The 22956-nt window shown below is 46.2% G+C and overlaps 1 long non-coding RNA gene across 1 annotated transcript; it reads right to left on the bottom strand.

The window, feature by feature from the left end:
- Positions 1 to 6196: 6196 nt before the first annotated feature.
- On the bottom strand, positions 6197 to 20593 carry LOC144696345 (uncharacterized). Its single transcript, XR_013580147.1, has 3 exons — positions 20375 to 20593; positions 12497 to 12611; positions 6197 to 6397 (listed from the first exon to the last, which is right to left on the bottom strand). It is a non-coding gene; the product is annotated as an uncharacterized LOC144696345 (long non-coding RNA).
- Positions 20594 to 22956: the final 2363 nt, after the last annotated feature.

The following is a 22956-nucleotide window of genomic DNA, read 5'->3' as shown; positions in this document are numbered from 1 at the left end:
CACATAAGAAATAGGAGCAGGGGGTAGGTCATTTGACGTGTCGAGCCTGCTCCGGAGACACCATTCAATCAGATCAAGGCTGATCTGATCAGTATTGCCTCAGTTCCACTGTCCTGCCTGTTCCACATCACTCTCGACTCCCCCATAGTTCAAGAATGTGTTTATCTCAGCCCTGACTATATCAATGACTCTGCCTCCACAGTTCTCTGGAGTAGAGAATTCCGAAGATTCACGACCCTCCGAGAGAAGAAATTCCTCCTCATCTCTGTATTAAATGGGCGACCCCTTCTTCTGAAACTGTGCAGCGAAAATAATATCCTGGATCAAGTCGCTTTTTCTTTTTGTGCAAAACTCATGCAGGAATCAGACACACATGCATATACACACACACACACGCACGCACACATGCACACACTGATACACACACACACACGCACACATGCACACACTCAGACACACACACACACGCACACATGTACACACTCAGACACACACACACACACACATAGACGTACACACACATGCACACAGACATACACACACACACACATGCATACCGACACATGCAAACACGCACGCACATACGTACACATGCATACACGCGCACACTCAGACACACACATACACACACACACACACGCATAGACATACACGCACATACAAAAACATGCACACACACACTTTTTAAAAAAAGGGAGGGAATTCCAGGATTTTGACCCAGTGACAGTGAGGGAATGGCGATATATTTCCAAGTCAGGGTGGTGAGTGACTTGGAGGAGAACTTGCAGGTGGTGGCATTCCCATGTATCTGCTGCCCTTGTCCTTCTAGATGGTTGTGGTTGTGGGTTTGGAAGGCGCTGTCTAAGGAGCCTTGGTGAGTTCCTGCAGTGCATCTTGTAGATGGTACACACTGCTGCTACTGTGCGTCGGTGGTGGAGGGAGTAAATGTTTGTGGATGTGGTGCCAATCAAGTGGGCTGCTTTGTCCTGGATGGTGTCAAGCTTCCTGAGTGTTGTGGGAGCTGTGCTTATCCAGGCGAGTGGGGAGTAAGTAGATGGTGCACAGGTTTAGGGGAGTCAGGAGGTGAGTTACTCGCCGCAGGATTCCTAGCCTCTGATATGCTCTTGTAGCCACAGTATTTGTATGGTTTGTCCAGTTCAGTTTCTGGTCAATGGTAACCCCCAGGATGTTGATAGTGGGGGATTCAGTGATGGTAATGCCATTGAACGTCAAGGGGTGACTCTCTTGTTGGAGATGGTCATTGCCTGACACTTGTGTGGTGCGAATGTTACTTGCCACTTGTCAGCCTAAGCCTAGATATTGTCCAGGTCTTGCTGCATTTGGACATGACCTGCTTCAGTATCTGAGGAGTAACGAATGATGCTGAACATTGCGCAATCATCAGTAAACATCCCCACTTCTGACCTTATGACGGAAGGAAAGTCATTGATGAAGCAGCTGAAGATGGTTAGGCCAAAGACACTACCCTGAGGAACTCCTGCAGTGATGTCCTGGAGCTGAGGTGACTGACCTCCAACTACCACAACCATCTTCCTTTGTGCTAGGTATGACTCTAACCAGCGGAGAGTTTTCCCCCTGATTCCCATTGACTCCAGTTTTGCTAGGGCTCCTTGATGCCACACTCAGTCAAAAACGACCTTGATGTTAAGGGCAGTCACTCTCGCCTCACTTCGGGAGTTTAGCTCTTTTGTCCATGTTTGAATCAAGGCTGTAATGAGATCAAGAACTGAGTGGCCCTGGCAGAACCCAAACTGGGCGTCAGTGAGCAGGTTATTGCTAAGCAAGTGCTGCTTGTTAGCACTGTTGATGACTCCTTCCATTACTTTACTGATGGTCGAGAGTAAACTGATGGGGAGGTAACTGGCTGGGTTGGATTTGTCCTGCTTTTTATGTACAGGACATACCTGGGCAATTTTAAACATAACTGGGTAGATGCCAGTGTTGTAGCTGTACTGGAACAGCTTGGCTAGGGGCGCGGCAAGTTCTGAAGAACAAGTCTTCAGTACTATTGCTGGAATATTGTCAGGGCCCATAGCCTTTGAAGTATCCAGTGCTTTCAGCTATTTCTTGATATCACGCGGAGTGAATCGAATTGGCTGAAGACTGACACCTGTGTTGCTGGGGACCTCTGGAGGAGATTGAGATGGATCATCCACTTGGCACTTCTGGCTGAAGATTGTTGCGAATGCTTCAGCCTTATCTTTTGCACTGATGTGCTGGGCTCCCCCATCATTGAAGATGGGGATATTTGTGGAGCCTCCTCCTCCAGTGAGTTGCTTAATTGTCCACCACCATTCATGGCTGGATGTGACAGGACTGCAGAGCTTAGCTCTGACCTGTTGGTTGCAAAATCGTTTAGCTCTGTCTAACACTTGCTGCTTCTGCTATTTAGCATGCAAGTAGTCCTGTGTTATAGCTTCACCTCATTTTTAGGTAAGCCTGGTGCTGCTCCTGGCATGCCCTCCTGCATTCTTCATTGAAGCAGGGTAGATCTCCTGGCTTGATGGTAATGGTAGAGTGGGGGATACGCTGGGCGATGAAGTTACAGATTGTGTTCGAGTACAATTCTGCTGCTGCTGATGGCCCACATCGCCTCATGGATGCCCAGTCTTGAGTTGCTAGATCTGTTTGAAATCTATCCCATTTAGCATGGTGGTAGTGTCACACAACACGATTTTTGAGCAAGTGCAGCAAAACCTGGACAATATCCAAGCTTGGGCTGACAAGTGGCAAGTAACATTTGTGCCACACAAGTGCCAGGTAATGACCATCACCAACAAGAGAGAATCTAACCATTACCCCATGACAACAATGGCATTACCATCACTGAATTCCCCACTATCAAAATCCTGGAGGTTACCATTGACCAGAAGCTGAACTGGACTAGCCATATAAATACTGTGGCTACAAGAGCAGGTCAGAGGCTAGGAATCCTGCAATGAGTAACTCACCTCCTGACTCCCCAAAGCCTGTCCACCATCTACAAGGCACAAGTCAGGAGTGTGATGGAATACTCCCCACTTGCCTGGATAAGTGCAGCTCCCACAACTCAAGAAGCTTGACATCGTCCAGGGCAAAGCAGCCCCCAGATTGGCAACCGATCCATAAACATTCACTCCCTCCACCACCGACGCACAGTAGCAGCAGTGTCCACCATCTACAAGATGCACTGCAAGAATTCACCAAGGCTCCTTAGACAGCATCTTCCAAACCCATGATCAATACCACCTAGAAGGACAAGGGCAGCAGACAGATGGGAACACCACCAATTGGAAGTTCCGCTCCAATTCATTCACCATCCTGACTTGGCAATATATCGCTGTTCCTTCACTGCCACTGGGTCAAAATCCTGGAACTCCCTTCCCTAACAACACTGTGGGTGTATCTATTGTGGGTGTATCATGGACTGCAGCGGTTCAAGAAGGCAGCTCACCACCATCTTCTCAAGGGCAACTAGGGATGGGCAATAAATGCTGCCCCAGCCAGCGAAGCCCACATCCCAGGAATGAAAAAACACATATACACATGCACACACTGACACAGACACACACATACATACACACACACGCAGACACACATGCACGCACATGCACACGCAGACTCATGCACACAAACACACATGCATGCAGAAGCACAGACAGACACAAATACGCACAGACACACACACACACACACACACACAGGCACACACACATGCAGACATGCGCACACACATACACGCACACACAGACATACACAAACACACACAGACACACACATGCATATAAAAGACACGCATGCACAAGCACATGCACACACAGACACACACACAGCCACACAAATATACACATGCATGTGCACACACAGGCATACGCACACACACGCGCACGTGCACATGCACACACACACACGGACACATGAAAACACACACACACTGTGCGTGCGCACACAAAGATGCATATGCAAATGTGCACACACATTCGCACATGCATGGACACATGCAGTCATGTACGCATACCCACAGGCACACACACACACACACACACACAGACACACACACAAAGACTCACACACCTGTTATTTTAATAACTCTATATGACTATTTTAAAGCTGCACACTGCTATAGGGTATCAGTCAGTTGTTTCCCAGTCCACGTTATGCTCTTGACGTCGTTGATTGTTGTGCTGTATCCAAGGCTAGTTATTCTTAGCATCTATATTTCAAAAAAAGATCCTGAAACTATGATTCACACGTTTGGAATATTTTAATACTGCAGTTTCCAGTAGAATTCATTAAATAAAACTAATATAAGCAATTCCACTTAAAATCACTTCAGAGGAACTGTTATCTTGCTTTTCGGCAATGGAAGGCATCACTCGACCATCTAAATGTCTGCATTTCCCAGCAGGAGTCACTGAGTAGTGGGGTCTCTGATTTATTATTGATTTATGCCCTCCTCCCAGCTTCAGTCAGTGGGGCTCCGACTGGCTCAGTTAGCAGTACTCTTGACTCTGGGTCACAAGGTTCAGGGCTGAAGTCCCACTCCAGGATCTAAGTGCAAAAATCTCAGTTGACACTCCAGTGCAGTACTGAGGGAGTGCTGCGCTGTTTTGCAGATGAGACTTTAAACCAAGCTGCCTGCTTAGGTGGATGTAAAAGAACCTACAGCACTATTTTGAAGAAGAGCTGAGAGTTATTCTTGGTGTTGGCCAATATTTAATCCATCAACCAACATCACACAAATTATCTAGTCATTACCACATTTCTGTTTGTGGGAGCTTGCTGTGCGTAAATTGATCGCTATGTTTCCTACATTACAACAGTAACTACATTTCAAATGCATTTCATTGCCTGTAAATTGTGTTGTGGTCAGGAAAAGTGCTATATAAACTCAAGCCTTACTGCATGGGAAGCATTAGGAGCAGGAGGAGGCCATTCAGCCCATCGAGCCTGGTCCATCATTCTATTAGGCGATGGTTGATTTGCACCTCAGCTCCATTGACCCACTTTAACTCCATACCCCTTGACACTTTTCCATAACAAAAACCATCTCAGCGTCGAAAGCTTCAATTATCCCTCAACATCCACGGCCTTTTGGGGGAGATCACAATCTCCGGATCTCCAATACCCTTGGTGTGGAAATGTGCTTCCTAATTCCGCTACTGAATGACCCATCTCTACCTTACGTCGCCTTGTTTTTAAGCAGCCTGTCAAAGGAAATAGCTTCTTAGCACCTATCAAATCCTTTTAACATTTTAAACACCTCAGATCTTCTAAGCTCCAGGCGCTACAAGCCAAGCTATGCAACCGATCCCTATAAATTACCCCTTTAATCCCTGGTATCATTCTAGTGAATGTGCATTGCACTTCTTCCCAAGGCCAACAGGCCTTCCTGAGGAAGGACCTCAACCTCAGCACATAATTTCAGTCGAACTTTGGGCTTTCTCTATGGCTTTACTTTGTAGGTTATGCAGCGAGCTAAAAATGTTGATGTTATGCCAGATTTAGTCGCAACAGATCTCCATAGAAACAGGAGAAGGCCAATGCAGCCCCTCAAACCTGTTCTGCTATTCAGTGAGATCATGGCTGATCCTTATTTTAACCTCATCCACCACCCTTCCTTCCAGAATCTTCTTGCCTAACAAAACTTCATCAATCTCAGTTCTGAAGTTGTCAGTTGGCTTTGAGTCACAACAGCTATTTTTAGGAGGAGAGAGTTCCAGACTTCCACCAGCCTTTGTGTGAAGAGCCGTTTGCTGACATCACCCTTGAATGGCTTGGCTCGAATTTTAAGGTTGACTCCCTTATTCTAGCCTCTCCCACCAGAGGAAATAGTTTCTCTCTCTATCAACCCTGTCAATTCCTTCAATCACCTTGAACACCTCAGATCACTGCTTCATCTTCTGTACTGAAGGGAATAGACGCCGAGTCTTTGCCACTTGCCTTTGTTTAATGGGTAGGCTTTTAAAGTTAAAATGAAGAATCTACTTTTTGCCTTTTTATATCAGTAAGTCTGTTAGCCGGATGATTGGTAAGAACGGATAGGAAATGGCTGCGACTGACCAAGAGATAGAAGCATCTAATTCATTCTGGAACATTCAGGCCATTAACTGCCTCACTGACAGGGATCATCAGCCTCTCTGCTTTTTGATTTCTACCCAGTCTTCTCCCCCCTCCACCCCCCCTTCTCTTTGCGATTAAAAAGTCCATTTATCTTCCACTTTCCAGTTCTGCTAAATCATCCACACCAAAGATATTAACCTGTTCCTTTCCCATTTCGGGCACTGGTGGACCTATAGCATTAAAGCAGCATTTTCCAATGGTATGCTTCAACTTTGGCTGTTTCTTTTTATAGTTCAGGAGATTATGTTGTCCATGTAAAGGGAGGAATGAAGGCCTAAAGTAATACAGGACACAATCGGGAGTGAGAAGATTCTGGAAAATAAAGCTTAAATTCTCTGACATTAAGGAAGAATTGCATTTGCATAGCGCCACAGGATTTCCAAAAGCACTTTATAGTTTTACATGCAATGTGGTTACTATTATAAATTAAGAGTGCAGCAGCCAATTTGCGCATAGCAAGGTCCTACGATGAGGCAAAGATCAGGGGCTGAATTCCCCCCCTCCCCACCCCCGTTGGGGGGGATGTTGATGGGCGGGCGCGTGTGTGCGCACTTCCAATCGGCGCCCCCGAACAGAGGCGCGGGGCCATTTTACATGGGCGGGGCCAATTAAGGTCCTCCCAGCGTGATGTCCGGCTGTGCGCTCCCTGTGCGGGCGGGGGGGGGGGTGGAAATCCCTAAAATCGAGAGTGCGCTCTTTCACGTATGCACACGAAAGAGCGCACTCATCTCCCTGAGGCTAAGTGCTGCCTCAGGGAGATCTCCTCTGCTTTCAAAAATATTAAAAATAGAAAAAAAAAAATTTCCCTTACATGTCCCCTCGTGTGACAATGTCACATGAGTTGGGACATGTTCATAATTTCCAAAAAAACTTTATTAAAATGTTTAAAACCCTATATGAACCCTCATCCCGCTGGTGGATGAGGTTTCATGTTTCTTCTACTTCCCGCCAGGGCTCCTGGCCTGCCCACTAACCTTAAGGTTGGACGGGCAGGTCCACTAAGTACTTTAATTGATCTGTCAATGGCCTCAATTGGCCATTGACAGGTCGGCGGGCGCGCAGCTGATTTGGCTGCGCCCCCGCCTTCCTGAAAATTTAAATGGGGCGCGGTGACATCGGGCCCCACCCCCCCCCCCCCCCCGCTCGCCGACGGTAAAATCCAGCCCCAGATCATCTGTGTTTTTTTTATATTGAAGTTGATCGAGGGACAAGTTTTGGCCTGGGCAACGGGGATAACTCCAATCGAACAGGAATCTGCTACATCTCTCCGAGAGAGAAGAAGGGGCCTGGGTTTAACATCTGATCTGCAAAGCACGTCACATCGACAGGGCAACACACCCTCGTCCCTACGCAGGAGAAAGTGTGTTCAGTTCTCTGGAATGGGCATTGAACCTAAGCTTTTCTGACTGAGAGGAGGAAGTGCTACCCACTGAGCTATGGCTGATGGCTAATGATTAATTGTAAGTAAGCGAAAGATCAAAAAAAGAAAAACTGCAAATTCTAGCGAGCAAAATTAAAACAGAAAATGCTGCGAGTCTGCAGTAAGTTTGCTACCTGCCCTCTCAGGTGGATGTAAACCATCCCTCCAGCTACTATTTTGAGGAAGTGCAGGGGGACTTTCCCTGGTGTTCTGGCCAATATTTATCACTCAACCAACATCGCTAAAAATAGATTATCTGGCCGTTATCGCATTGCTGTTTGTGGGAGCTTGCCGGGCTGTGTTTCCTACGTTGACTGCATTTCAAAAGTACTTCGTTGGCTATAAAGTGCTTTGAGATATCTTGAGGTCATGAAAGCGTACGTGTGCACCTCTTTCTTTCCTACAAAGAAAAGAGACGGGTTAATGGTTCAGGGTCAGTCCCTGCTCGGAAGTAAAGAGTTGAATGTTTCCATCAGGCCTTTGTAAGAATTAAATCTTACTACCTCTCTTGAGGGAGCTTTCTTTATACATATTCATTCATGGGATGTGGACGTTGTTGGCAAGACCAGCATTTGTTGTCCATCCCTAATTGCCCCTGGTAGCAGTTAAGAGTCAACTGCATTGCCGTGGGGCTGGAGTCACATGTAGGCCAAACCAGGTAAGGGTGGCAGATTTCCCTCCCTAAAGGACATTAATGAACCAAATGGGCTTTTACAACAATCAATGGTAGTTTTGTGGTCACCATTCTTGACACCAGCTTTCAATTCCTGATTTTTTTTAAAATAAATTGAATTTAAATTCCACCAGCTGCCATGATGGGATCGGAATCCATGCCCCCAGAGCATTAGGCTGGGCCTCTGGATTACTAGACAACTGATAAAACCATAAGACCATAAGATGCAGGAGCAGAAGTAGGCTATTCGGCCCATCGAGTCTGCTCCGCCATTCAATGAGATCATGGCTGATCTGATAATCCTCAATTCCACTTTCCTGCCTTTTCCCCATAACCCTTGATTCCCTTACTGATTAAAAATCTGTCTACCTCAGCCTTGAATGTACTTAACGACCCAGCCTCTACAGCCCTCTGCGGTAAAGAATTCCAGAGATTCACTACCCTCTGAGAGAAGAAATTCCTCCTCATCTCTGTCTTAAATGGGCGAACCCTTACTCTGAGATTATGCCCTCTGGTCCTAGACTCTCCCACAAGGGGAAACAACCTCTCAGCATCTACCCTGTCAAGCCCCCTAAGAATCTTACATGTTTCAATAAGGGCGCCTCTCATTCTTCTGAACTCCAATGAGTACAGGCCCAACCTACTCAAACCTCTCCTCATAAGAAAATCCCTCCATACCTGGGATCAACCTAGTGAACCTTCTCTGGACTGCCTCCAATGCCAGCACACCTTTCCCTAGATCAGGGAACCAAAACGGTTCACAGTATACTAGGCGTGACCTAAGTAGTGCCTTGTATAGATTTAGCAAGACTTCCCTATTTTTATATCGGCTCCCCATACAACGATACTCGGGGAATTATGCTACATTCTCCGGTACTGATTAGTATGATTAAGAACGACGTTGTCCAAAATTGGAATTTCTAAATGTGCATTTAGTATAAAAATGCACACTCAATTCACAGCGCAAAATAAATTCTACGTCGGCGTTCCCTGAAAATCACGATTCATTCATTATTTTTGGTGTAACTTCATTTCAGCCACTGTTCTATTTCCAGACACCGAACCAAAAAAAAACCTACTTCTGACAGCGAGAGAATTGCAGTGTGTGAGTGGGAAGAAAATGAATCTGTCATCTGACTCATAATGCAGCATTAGAGTGTTTGATGTGCGCTTTGTTCATCGAAGTTACAGTCAGTGCCACTTCTCGCAAGAGAACGAAAGGAGAGGAATTCAATTTGATATGTAAATCTGACGCGCTGCCCAGGCGAAGGTGTTAGACCTGATTTTATGGTATATTCCTGTCATTCAGTCTCCTCCAGAGCAAGCTTATTTAGGAATGATGCAGGTGGGAGTATATCTTACTAAGAAGCATGCTCTTTATGAGCTAACAGATGCAAAAATGACTCATTGCTGCCTTTGCAATCTGTGCTGAGAAGTAACTCGGTTCACGATCTTTTATCCATAAGCTGTCTTTTTATGAGTCGTGCTATCAAGTACCCTGGAGCACTTGAAAGTCCCAACTTGAGGAAAAAATACATCTCCATGAGCAAAGTATCTTTTTTTTTGCAACTGGACTAAATGGCATTGAAGAAGAAGGGTGGGAAAGCTTAGATTGGATCAGATTTGCACTTAAATGGAATTTACTCCTGTAATTGGGCCCTTGAGGAAAATAAATTTACAGGGCTATGGGAATAGAGCAGGGAATGGGTGTTGCGCTACAGAGAGTCAGCATGGATTTGCTGGACTGAATGGCCTCCTTCTGTGACAGAATGACTCTGTGGCTCTATGACAGTAACAACTCAGTTCGGTTGGTCACATTTTAACTACTGATCCAAATGTCAGAGAAAGATGGAACTTGCACATATACAGTATCCTTTATGAGCTCAGGAGATCTCAAAACACTTTATAGCCAATTAATTATTTTTGTACTATTATAACGTAGGGAACACAGTAACAAATTTGTGCACAGCAAGCTCCCACAAACAGCACGGTGTTAATGTTTTTGTATGAGAGAGAGGAAGTACTGGAGGGACTGGCATCCATGAAGGTGGTTAAATCACCAGGGCCAGATAGATTGTATCCCAGGTTGATGAAGGAAGCCAGGGAAGAAATAACGGATGCTCTGAGGATTATTTTCCAATCCTCACTAGATCCAGGCGAGGTCCCAGAGGATTGCAGGTCCATTGTTGTACCATTATTTAAAAAGGGTGCAAGGGATAGGCCAGAAAACTATGGGCTGGCCAGTCTGACTTTGGTGGTCGGCAAATTGTTGGGAAACAATTCTGAGAGACAGGGTAAACTGTCGCATAGAAAGGCACGGACTGATCGGGGATAGTCAGCATGGTCTTGTTAGGGGAAGACCGTGTTTTACTAACTTAGTAGAATTTTTTTGAGGAAGTAAGATGGAGGATTGATGAGGGTAGTGCAGTGGATGTTGTCTACATGGATTTCAGTAAGGCATTTGACAAGGTCCCATATGGCAGACTGGTCAGGAAAGTGGGATCTTATGGGATACAGGGGAAAGTGGCAGGTTGGATCCACGATTAGCTCAGTGACAGGAAACAAAGGGGAATGGTCAATGGATGTTTTTGTGAATGGAATGAAGTTTCCAGTGGTGTTCCACAGGGATCAGTGTTTGGGCCCTTGCTGTTTGTTGTATATACTTAAATGACACAAAAAATTTAGCCTTGTAGTTGATGGTGAAGAGGGTAGCTGTTGACTCCAGAATTATAGCTATGGTTTGGTTGAGTGGGCAGGGAAGTAGAAAATGGAATTCAATCTGGAAAAATGCAAGGCAATGCTTTTGGGGAAGGTAAACAAAGCAATAAATGGAAAGTTATTGAGAGGGGTTGAGGAAGTGAGAGACCTTGGAGCACATGCCCACAGGTCCTTGAAAGGGGCAGGACAGGTGGATAAGCTGGTCAAGAAAACATATGGAATGCTTTCCTTTATTGGGCGAGGTATTGAATTCAAAGCAGGGCTGTAATGATGGAACTGTATAAAATGCTGGTTAGGCCACAGCTGTAATTTTTGTGTATAGTTCTAGTCACCATATTACAGGAAGGACATAATTGCTCTGGAGAGAGTGCAGGGGAGAATGCTGCCAGGATTTGAAAATTACAGCTATGAGGAGAGATTGGATAGGCTGGGGTTGTTTTCCTTAGAACAGAGAAGGCTAAGGGGCGACCTAATTGAGGTGTACAAAATTATCAGAGGCCTAGATAGGGTAGACAGGAAAGACTTGTTTTCTCCTAGCTGGGGGGTCAATTACCAGGGGACATAGATTGAAGGTGATTGATAGAAGGATTAGAGGGGACATGAGGAAAAGGTTTTTCACCCAGAGGGTGGTGGGTGTCTGGAATTCACTGCCTCAGTTGGTGGTTAAGGCTGAAATGCTCAGTTCATTTAACAGGCACCTGGATCTGCATCTGAAGTGCTGTAACCTGCAAGGCTACAGACCAGGAGCTGGAAAGCGGGATTAAAATGAGCGGCTAGTTTCATTCTTCTCTTTTTTAGCTGGCGCAGACACAATGGGCTGAATGGCCTCTTTCTGCACTATAACTCTTCTATGGTTCTATGTCCTTAGATTAATAAATATACAGGACATGGGTGAAAGCTCCTCTGCTTTTCTTCAAAGAAATGCCAGAGGATCTTTTGTGCCCATTTCTGAGCGTTGGCTTAGGCTTAATGTTTCATCTGAAACATGGCACATCTGGCAGTGCAACACTCCCTCGGTACTGCACTGCAGCGACTGTTCAGATGTGGTGCTCAAACCTCTGGAGTCGGACTTGAACCCACAACCTTCTGAGTCAAAGGTGAGAGTGCCACCATTCTCACTCCAATCCCTATTCCAGGCCATCAACAAACTGAGTCAGACTTTTATTACCAAGGCAGGTAGCTTAAGTTCGGAGATTTCCTGGCTTGGCAGATCCACCTTGGTTTAAAGGGCCCCGTTATACCCAAACTTCACTCTGGGGAGGCTGGGGCGAGGTAGACCCGGGTCCTTCAACCTGGAAGCAGATTGCCGGTGACCACAGGGGCGGGCTGGTTAAAAGGTCCACCCCATTCTATTTGACTTTGTCCCAGTTGTTTTAGAGGCTGTTAGGCCCTTTGGCCCTCACCCCTCACACCCCCTCATCCCCCCAACCACGTCCCATACCTCCTCGTGCCAATTCATGTGCTCATTCCACCTCCATGCCACCTCATACTCCCATGCTCCTTCCAAGCCTTCTATGCTCCCTCCATGCCATCTTCATGCCCCCATGCTACAGCATACTCACATGCCATCTCCATAGCTGGTCACCCAGTATCCACTACGGGCAGGCCTCAGGAACCATTTGGAGATGAAGAAAAACCTAAGTGTCTAGTTAATGTCTCACTTATAGCCACTTGACACTGAAAAGACTCCCATTCATGAAACCCATTCAAAGAATTTAAATCCCCTCGAGTTCACACTGTTGTAAGACAGATCAAATATAGCTAATCCTTTAATAGTCTCCTTAAATTGCTGGTCAAAATGTGAAGACAGCCAACCCCTGCTGAGATAAGTGCTTTTATAGCTTTTGAAACTCAACCAAGCGTTCATAATGACCTCAGCTGTACTGGCAGCCCTTGGGAAATATCAACAAAGAACTCTACTGAAACTGCAGGAACAGATGATAATTGTTTTTTCTAATCTACACCAGTTGGCCTGTCAATCAAAGCAGCCCAGAAGAAGGTTTCTTTTTATATCTCTTCCTGACAGTTTTAACCTGTTTTATTTATGTTTAAAGGGCTGGAGATTTAAAAAAAAGTCTGATCAGACATTTAAACAGACCTTATTCGTCCTTCACAAGTGTTTACATAAATTCTGATTCCCTCGCTGCAGGTTAAGGACCTTGGAATAACAAAAATGGGGTCTGTTTGAACTCAGCACCAATCTCAGATGGCCCTGTTGAGTTCAGGTTTCTGGCCTGTGTGATTCATGCCCCGGAGTGTGTTACAGGAGGATTTCCTACTTGGAAAGAGGCAGAAAGAGTTCCTCTAGTGTCTAGGCCAATTTTCCTCCCTTAACCAACACAAATGGAAACAGATGACCTCATCACTCATCTGAATTGATGACTGTTGAACTCTTGTTATGCACAAGTTCATCACTGTGTTAACCCACATAACAACAATGGTTGTACATGATAACATTTGTGCCACACAAGTTCCAAGCAATGACCACCTCTAACAAGAGAGAATCTAACTATCCCCTCTTGCCATTCAATGGCATTACCATCGCTGAATTCTCCACCATTAACATCTTTAGGCTGCCATTGACCAGAAACTTAACTGGACAAGTCACATAAATACCAACAAGTCAGAGGCTGGGAATTCTGCACAGAGTAACTCACCTCTTGACTCCACAAACCCTGTCCACCATCCACAAGGCACAAGTCAGGAGTGTGATAGGATACTTCTATTTGTCTCGATGAGTGCAATGCCAACAGTACTTCTGAAGCTTGATCCAGGACAAAGTATCCTGCTTGATGGCCACCCCCTTAAACATTCACTCCCTCCACCGCCGCTGCACTGTGTGGCATCTACAAGAAGCACTGCAGTAATTTTTCAAGGCTTCTTTAGCAGGACCTCCTAAACCCACAATCTCTATTAGCTCAAAGAGCGAGACCAACAAATACACAGGAACATCACTATCCATCTGCAAGTCCCCGTCCAAGTCAAACACCGTTCTAAATTGGAAATATATCATCGTTCCTTTATCATTGCTGTGTCAAGATATTGGAACTCCCAGCACTGTGGCTGTACCTACAATACATGAACAGCAGCAACTCAAGGAGGAAGCTCACCACCACCTTCTCAAGGGCAATAAGGGATGGGCAATAAATGCTGGCCTTGCCAGTGATGCCCACATCCCCTGAACGAATGTAAAAAAAGAATCTAATGTAATTCATTGAATGTGAAGCAGCGTAGGATGTTCTGAAGATGTGAGAAATGTAAGCGGTTTCTATTTGTTTAGGAATTGCTAGTATTATGGATGTAATAAATTTGGAGTGCAGAATGGGTTTTTTGTAGGAAACAGTGAACTTTATTAACAGATTTCAGAGGAGACTACACGCTTCTTCCAAGACCAAGGCTAAAAAGCTCCACCCCTAAGATTCCCTGCGCTTAAGGCTGATTGGTCTATACAGTCACGTGATCCCACAACAGTAAGAAATGGTTTAACTTGGGCCACCAGATATAACTTCGTGCGAGCATCTTCATTTTCAAAATACCAGGATGCTCACTATGAAGTTCTTCCAACAATGGTTCTCTTCCTTGCACAGGGATAACAACTCTTGTTCCCGGTAATAAGATGCCATCTTGACAATTCAGTTTGGATCTGCGTACAAAGAATGGTTTTAATTCTTCAGGAACTTGCGCATTTGACTATCCTTGAAATACTTGTTCGTGGACTCTTGCTTAAATTGAACCCCGATTCGTTCAATTCTTTATCTGTCTTGCACAGACTGGTGAGGAGTCCAGGAAATTTAATGCAAGTACTACCTCTTGAGGTACTGGAACATGTGTAATACTATCTGGCAAAGGGAGACGGCTGAGGGAGTCTGCATTTGCTATACGCACGCCCGGACAGTGCATAATAATGTACTCATACGCCGACAAAATTAAAGCCCATCTTTGAATTCTAGCAGAGGCTATCGGTGGGAGTGCCTTATCTTCACTAAACAACCCAAACAAGTCATTTGGGATCTGACACTAAGGTGAAGTGTCGACCGTGTAAATATTGATGGAATTTCTTTACTCCAAATACGATGGATAAGCCCTCTTTTCAATTTGAGAGTAACCTTTCTCAGCTGCAGAAAGGGTTCTGGAGACATATCCTATCAGTCTTTCAGATCCATCCTCCATCTTGTCTGACAATACTGCTCCCACTCCATAGGGAGGTACATCATAAGTGAGTATTAATTCCTTAGATGGGTCATAGTGCAACATCAGACACGACGAATGTAAAAGCTTCTTAACTCTAGTGAAGACTTCCGCTTGCTGCGTCTTCCAGGACCACCTGTGATTCTTCTTCAATAAGTGTAAAGGGGCTAACATTGCAGATAGATTAGGCAAAAATTGACCATAATAGTTTACCATGCCCAAAAATGACTTGAACTCCGTGACATTAGTAGGAGAGGGCACTTCCTCGATCTAATGGATGCAACTCTTGGGCATCCACTTGATGACCCAGATACGCAACTTCCTTTCCTTGGAAGATGCACTTTTCTTTTTTTAAACTAACGCCAGCCTCTAAAAATCTCTTCAGAACCTCTTCCAGGTTTGCCACATGTTCTGCTTCTGTGGATCCTGTGATTCGGACATCGTCCAGGTATATTATAACTCGGGGGACTCCTTGTAGTAGGCTTTCCATGGTTCTTTGGGAAATCGCACAGGCAGAGGACACCCCGAAGGGTAGGTGTGTATATTGGTACAGGCCCTTGTGCATGTTTATGGTGACGTACCTTCTTGATGTGTTGTCCAGCTCAAGCTGCTGATACACATGGGTCATTTCCAGTTTAGTATAGGATCGTCCTCCAGTGAGTTTAGCATACAGGTCTCCAACCTTTGGGGTTGGGTATTTGTCTAATTTCACAATCTTGTTTACCATTAATTTATAATCCACACAAATGCGAATGGTTTGGTCTGGCTTTAGCACAGGGACTATGGGTGCTGCCCATTCTGAAAATTGGACTGGCTGTATTATTCTTAATTTCTCCAAATGACACAATTCCACATCACCCTTTTCTCTCCCTGCATAAGGCACAGGTCTTGCCTTAAAAAACTGGGGTGTTGCTTCAGGGTCCACATATATTTTAGCTTGCAGACCTTTGATTTTCCCCAACTCGTCTTGGAATACTCTGTCATACTTTTTCAGTAACTCTGGAATTCCTCCAGTCCCAACCTGAAAAATTTCTGACCAGTTTAGTTTAATTTCCTTTAACCAATCATGGCCCAGAAGGCGAGGTCCTTCTCCAATTACAATAGTTATCGGGAGCTGAGCTGTCTGTTGTCTGTAAGATACAGATACAGAGGTGATGCCTTTCACCTGTATTGCCTCTCCTGTCTATGTTTCTCACTGAGCAGCGGTTTTATCCAAACTCAATGGGCAGAATTTAAGGGCCCCGTTTCGGTGGGGACGGGGCCATAAAATGCGGCGTTATAACCGTTATAAACCCCATTGACGACAGCGGGAACGTTAAAATCCCGCTGTCGTAAAATTCTGCCCAATGGCTGGGTACCTTCTCTGAGTTACTTGAAGGTGTGTTCTCCCACCACTGTGGTCGCTGCTGCTGTGTCCACCTCCATGAACAGGGACGTTCCATTTACTTGAAGTGTAACGGTGATTGGCTCAGTTTTTCTGGCTATCAGATTGTGTAGGGAATAAGCGTCAGCCTCAGTCACTTCTGGCTCACCTACATTGTGCACTTCATTTAACTTGACCTGCTGACTGGATGGCTGCCTTGATCGAGTTCTGTACTGTTTAACAAAATGCCTTTTTTTGTGGCAGTGATGTCATCTTGCCTCTTTAAATCTACAGACTTCGGGTGCATGATTTCCCCCACCACGGTAACAATTTAACTTCATGGTTACTGGTGAGCTTCTTCCAGCATTTTGTTTTGTTTTTTTTAGCAATAAGGACCATGTCCCACTCCGTTATAGCCTCCTTAATCTTCGCGCCACACCCGGCGGCAGGTTCCCCCCCTAACTGCATAAATGCGCCCATGTTGCACACTCCGCAGAGCCTGCATGCCCCTCTCAGCGCACTCCATTGCTAGCGCTATCTCTAAGGCGCGCTTCAGGTCTGTCTCAACTTCTGCGAGCGAACGGCGCTGGTTGGCGTCGTTGTTTATGCCGCAAAGGAAACGATCTCGCAGCATGTCGTTTAAAGTGTCACCGACCTCACGGTGCTCCGTTAACTTCGCGATGTATGTTGCAATTGACTCACCTTACTCGAGAATTCAACTCGAATCTTTGCGTGATCACCGAGGGTTTAGGCTGAAAATGTCCTTCCACGAGGTCGACTAGCTTGGTGAAGGATCTGGAATTTGGCGCGTTCGGAGCTGTCAAGCTACGGGTCAGATTATAGGATTTGCTCTCACAGACGCTTAGCAGAATTGCCTTCTGTTTCCCCTCCACTGTTATTTCGTTGGAACCTAATTGCTCAATGTATTGACTCCAGTCCTCGATGGATGAGTCGTATGGGTCAATTCTGCCAAACTGAGGCATTGCTGGTGAGCAAACCTCTTTCCTTCCCTTAAGATATGGGAATACTCGCAGTCGCGAGGTGAGGTGCCGCGTTGGCGCTATGTACCCTCGTCGCCAGTTGTAATAAACTTGGAGAGTGCAGGACGGGTTTCTTGTAAGAAACAGTGAACTTTATTTTTGCTACATGCTAGCTCCAAGACCAAGGCTAAAAACCTCCAGCCCTAAGATTCCCTGCGCTAAAGGCTGATTGGCCTGTACAGTCACTGTACATTATCCCCATAACAATGAGAAATGGTTTAACTCACAATCATCACAATGTTTTAGCCTTTACTACATTCAGATCCTTGTCTAATGTGCTGATATATCACAAGCATTGGCTACAACAACTCATGCCCACATGTCTGTCCTTGGCTTGCTGCATTGTTCCAGTGAAGCTCAACCCAAACTGGAGGAACAGCACCTCATCTTCCGACTAGGCACTTTATAGCCTTCCGGACTGAATATTGAATTCAACAATTTTAGATCATGAACTCTCTCCTCCATCCCCACCCCCTTTCCGTTTCTTCCCCCTCCTTTTTGTTTTTTCCAATAATTTATATAGATTTTTCTTTTCCTACCTATTTCCATTATTTTTAAATATATTTCCATCCATTGTTTTCTTTCTACCTTTTAGCCTATTTCGATCCCTTCCCCCCACCCCACCCCACCCCCACTAGGGCTATCTGTGCCTTGCTCGTCCTGCTTTCTACCCTTAATTAGCACATTCCTTAGATAATTTCACCACCTTCAACACCTCTTTGACCTTTTGTCTGTGACATCTTTTGGTTATTTCCACCTATCACTGGCCCTCTATCCAGCTCTCTTGTCCCAACCCCCCCCCCCAAACCAGCTTACATTTCACCCCTTTTCTATTTTTCCTTAGTTCTGTTGAAGAGTCATATGGACTCGAAACGTTAACTGTGTTCCTCTCCGCAGATGCTGCCAGACCTGCTGAGTTTTTCCAGGTATTTTTGCTTTTGTTGGCTACAACAACAAGCTCCCTCTGGAAATTCCTGAAATGGATCTTGCCTCCATTAAGCCCAGTGATTGGCTACCAGGCTTTTACTCTCAGTTTAGGGGTGGAATTGGGTGCCACCTTGGGGGTCCCGAACAGGACGTCTACATAAATGTTACCAAACAATTTTTCAAATTTGGCCTCTTAAGGGGGGCGGATCACATACTCAATTTGACCTTCACTGCAAGGGGAGTTCATTGATCATTGCAACTTCCTGCTTGCACATATGGCCTCTTGATACTTGCACGCTGGCAGATACAAGTACCTGCATCCCGCTCACGAGGTTTTGGACGAGCGGGACCGTTCTTACACAGGATACTCAGTTTCTGTCATCAGCCCCCAGCCTACATGAACGAGGCCTGACCCTCAAAAAGACCAAACTTCCTGGCAAGAATATCAGGCTGCCAGACGGCTTGCGGGAAAGTGGGAAGGGAGGTCAAGTCCAAGTGTGGTCTTCAAGTGAAGAGGGATCAGTCAACAAGCATATTCAGACCAAGGTGGGTTCGCTTGGGACTTCGAGGTTTGCTTGTCTACCTTGCTTCGGGCAGCACTCGTGGTCATCAGCGCCAGGCTTCACAGGCAGCACCGGGTCATTTTTAGTGGGGCTCACGGGCAGGTCTCTACCTACCAGAGCAGCCGCAAGGCTAGGGCTTGCTTGGGGAAGGGGGAGAAGTGGCCTCAGACAAGGGATGAGGCTGCAGGGCAGGGGCTGTACATGGGGTAGGGGGGTATCCCAGGGTGTGTGTGGGGACACATGTTGATCTGTGCAAGTGGCTTCAAGATGGTGAGGGCTGAGGAGGCAGTCTCCAGAGGAGATGAGGCCAGATGGAGATGTGAGGGTGTGTGTGAGAGAGTGAGTGGTGATGTCCCTTGAGCTGGCAGTGAGTGAGATGCCAGTGAATGTGTGATGGCCTTGTGAGTGTGTGAGTTTAGAGTAATGAGATAGCTGCCTTACCCTGACAGCACAGATTAGATCACTCATCCAGTTACTGCACTGGATGGTCGAGCTCTTATGTGCAGTGTTGGCACTGACCATCACTGCTACTGCCTCACAAGCCAGAGTGGTGAGAGTGATGAGCCTCCTGCAGCCAGAGCGGGGGTAGAGGGCATTACAGCGGGCCTCTATGATGTCCAGAAGGTGTCCCAGGGATGCATCGCGGGGGCTGAACTCCTCTTGGCTTTTGGGGCCATGTCTTCACCGGAGCGGTCCTGGGCTGCAAGCATTGAGAAGTGTGCAACGGCTGCAGTTTAAATATGGTGCCCTGTGTGAGGAAGCGGCGAGGTAATGGTGTGGCGGACATATTGGAGGCCGCCCGCCAGCGAGACCATGTGTTTCCTGTGAATGCTACATTAAACCACACAACAGCAACTGCACGTTAAAAAGTAACTCAAAGAGTCTGCAATATCCTGGGTAACATGGTAAGGCTCCATATAAATACAGGTCCTTTCTTACATCTCACAAGCTTGATCGTTGGCAGAAAAGTGTTGATTAAATTCTAAATGATGATTATACGATGTTGTGAGGGTGGCCGAGTTGCTACTATTAATGATAGAGTTGACGTGCAGACACTTCTTGGGCGGAAACATTAAGTTTATTTACATCATACTCAGCAGCAACTACATGTGTGCTTTCAACTCCAACTCTATCTCTACACTGACTGCTGAGGTAGCCCACGCTACTCTCCTATTGGTTACTACAGATCATGTGATCTTCCTTAACAAGTATTATTCTTAACGGTACATTACAAGCTAAATAAAACCCTAATTACTACTGTGTTTTAACTTTAGATATGTTGGTTAAAGATAGGAGTCCAAAAAAAAATCACCCCACAACTTATGTTCATTGCTAGCTATATGTGCAAGATGTCCCTACCTGAAACATCTGATGTCAGTTCAGCGTTTATAAAAGTTCGTAAGCAATCACTGCTGGCCTGACTTCAAATGGTGTGATTTGGCGTGAGTATGGAAGCGCTCAAAAACATGATCCTGTCCTACAGGATTCATTAAAAGCATTCAAAAACATTGAAAGCCATCGCAGCTTGACAGGGCTGTGGAAGCGATCTCCTGCGCTCACACAGGCATCATATCAAATTGCTTTGTAGGTTTGGGCACCATAGTTCAGCGCTGCCTAAAAATAAGAGCTCTATTTATAACTCCCCCTTTCCCATCAGAGCAATGTCTAGCACCAGTTAGCAATAGCACAGCATATTAAGTAGTGACTGATATATAGACGTGCATCAAAATCGCACTCTGCAATGACAGTGAATAAAGAATCAGTACGCTGAGATTCAGGGCCTTGCTACGTTGGTTCCAACAGTTGAGGGGGAAACAAGAATGAGCGGCCCATGGAGATGAGTTTAACTTTAAGGGCAGAATTTCACGTCCCGGGCGTTGGGCACGGGGACGACCCGGTCGGGTGTAAAGTTGCGATGTCGTTGCGCACTCGCACGATATTTCGCTCGGCGGGCGCGCGCAGAAGTTGGAAGCGTACCCGCTGACAACTAAGAGGGGAATTAAGCCCATTAACGGCGCCACCGTCCGCCATTTCTCGTGGCCCGTCTAACCTTACCGGTGGGCGGACGGGGCGAATCGGCCGGGCGGCCTTTACATTTTTCACCAAACCTCATCCAAGGGCGGGGTGAAATCTCCGTTAGGAAATAAAATAAAAATAAATATTTGTGGACAGCGTTTTTAATGAGGTATATTTTCAGGTGCTTGATTGCGACGCGTGGACATTTTCTCTTGCAGCTTTTTAAACCTTTATTTCATCATTTGACGGTCTGCAGCTCTGCTGAGGCAGCGGTTTGCCTTCAGGGGGCTCTCTCTCGCACAGCGCTCACCCCCCCCCCCGTCCGTGGTGACATCATCGACCGCCCTCTTCCCGCACCCCCCAACCCCGGCAGCGCTGAGCTTTTCAGCACGTCTGTGAGGCTGGCTGGCTGTTAATTGGCCGGCCGGCGGTGAAATTGCGGGCGGGGGGCCGATTGCGGGCGGGGGGCCGATTGCGGGCGGTGGGTCGTTTCCTGGCCGCTCCCGGGCCCGCTAATCGCACGCGCGCCGGACAAAGGCAGAATTCAGGCCTAAGAGATTTACAACAGAGGGAAGGGCACTGAGAGTTTTTAGGCTGTGGGAATAACGTTTTCAGAGTGAGCATTTGTGGCAGAATCTATATCAACATTCAAAATTAGATTAGATAGGTGGATAAAAGGAAAAAAAAGAAAGCTTTGCTTTTCTATAGCACCTTTCACAAACTCACCCATCCTAATGCACCTTACAACCAATGAGTTCCTTTTGCATGTAGTCACCGTTGTAAGGGAGGAAGTACAGCAGCGAGTTAATGCACAGCATTCTCCCACTAACCAGCAATGAAATACTGACCAGATAATTGGTTTTGCTGATGTTGGTTGAAGGATAAACATTGCTTGTTACACCGAGGAGAACTCTCCTGTTCCTCAGGCTCCTCAGGTTGAAACCTTTAAGATCCTGAGGGGTCTTGACAGAGTGGATGTGCAGAGGATGTTTCCTCTTGTGGGAGAAGCTAGAACTCGGGGGTCACTGTTTAAAAATAAGGGGTTTCCCGTTTCAGACAGAGATGAGGGGAATTTTTTTTCTCTCAGAGGGTCGTGAGTCTTTGGAACTCTCTTCCTGAAAAGGCGATGGAAGCAGAGGCTTTGAATGTTTTTAAGGCAGAGCTGGATAGATTGTTGATTAACAAGGGGGTGAAAGGTTATTGGTGGTAGGTGGGAATGTGGACTTGAGGTTACATTTGGATCAGCCATGATCTTATCGAATGGCCAAGCAAGCTCGAGGGGCCGAGTGGCCTATTCCTGCTCCTAATTCGTATGTTCATGTGAAACTGTGCACCGCTGAGCTAGCCTTCGAAAGGGTGCACCCACAACACTGCAGCATTCCCCCTTTAGTGCTGCATCAGCCTAGATTTTGTGCTCAAGTCTTTGTAAAAGCAATTACAGGGGTTTGGAAATGGAGGAGGGGGATGTGAGGAAATGAGATTGAAACTATTTCCTCTCACGGTGGGTAAACATTGAGAAGGCCAGATTGGGCTCAATGGCCTGTTTCCATGATGCAAATTCTATGGATGGAGCCGTCCCAAATTTGCACTAAGTGTGGTAGCGGGCGGGGAAAAGGAACATTTTTCCCACCGGCCGCAATGGCAGCTTTTCATGCCGGATCATCCCAATCGCGCCTCATTAATCGTGCGTTCCCGGGAAACACGCCATTTCATCACACCATTACACACCATTACCTCACCACTTCATCACACCATTACACACCATTACCTCACCACTTCATCACACCATTACACACCACTACCTCACCACTTCATCACACCATTACACACCTTTACCTCACCACATCATCACACCATTACACACCATTACCTCACCACTTCATCACACCATTACACACCATTACCTCACCACTTCATCACACCAT

Source organism: Cetorhinus maximus, chromosome 22 (assembly GCF_964194155.1).
Source record: "Cetorhinus maximus chromosome 22, sCetMax3.hap1.1, whole genome shotgun sequence".
Classification (NCBI taxonomy): Eukaryota; Metazoa; Chordata; class Chondrichthyes; order Lamniformes; family Cetorhinidae; genus Cetorhinus; species Cetorhinus maximus.
This window is presented reverse-complemented; position numbering and strand designations above follow the sequence as displayed.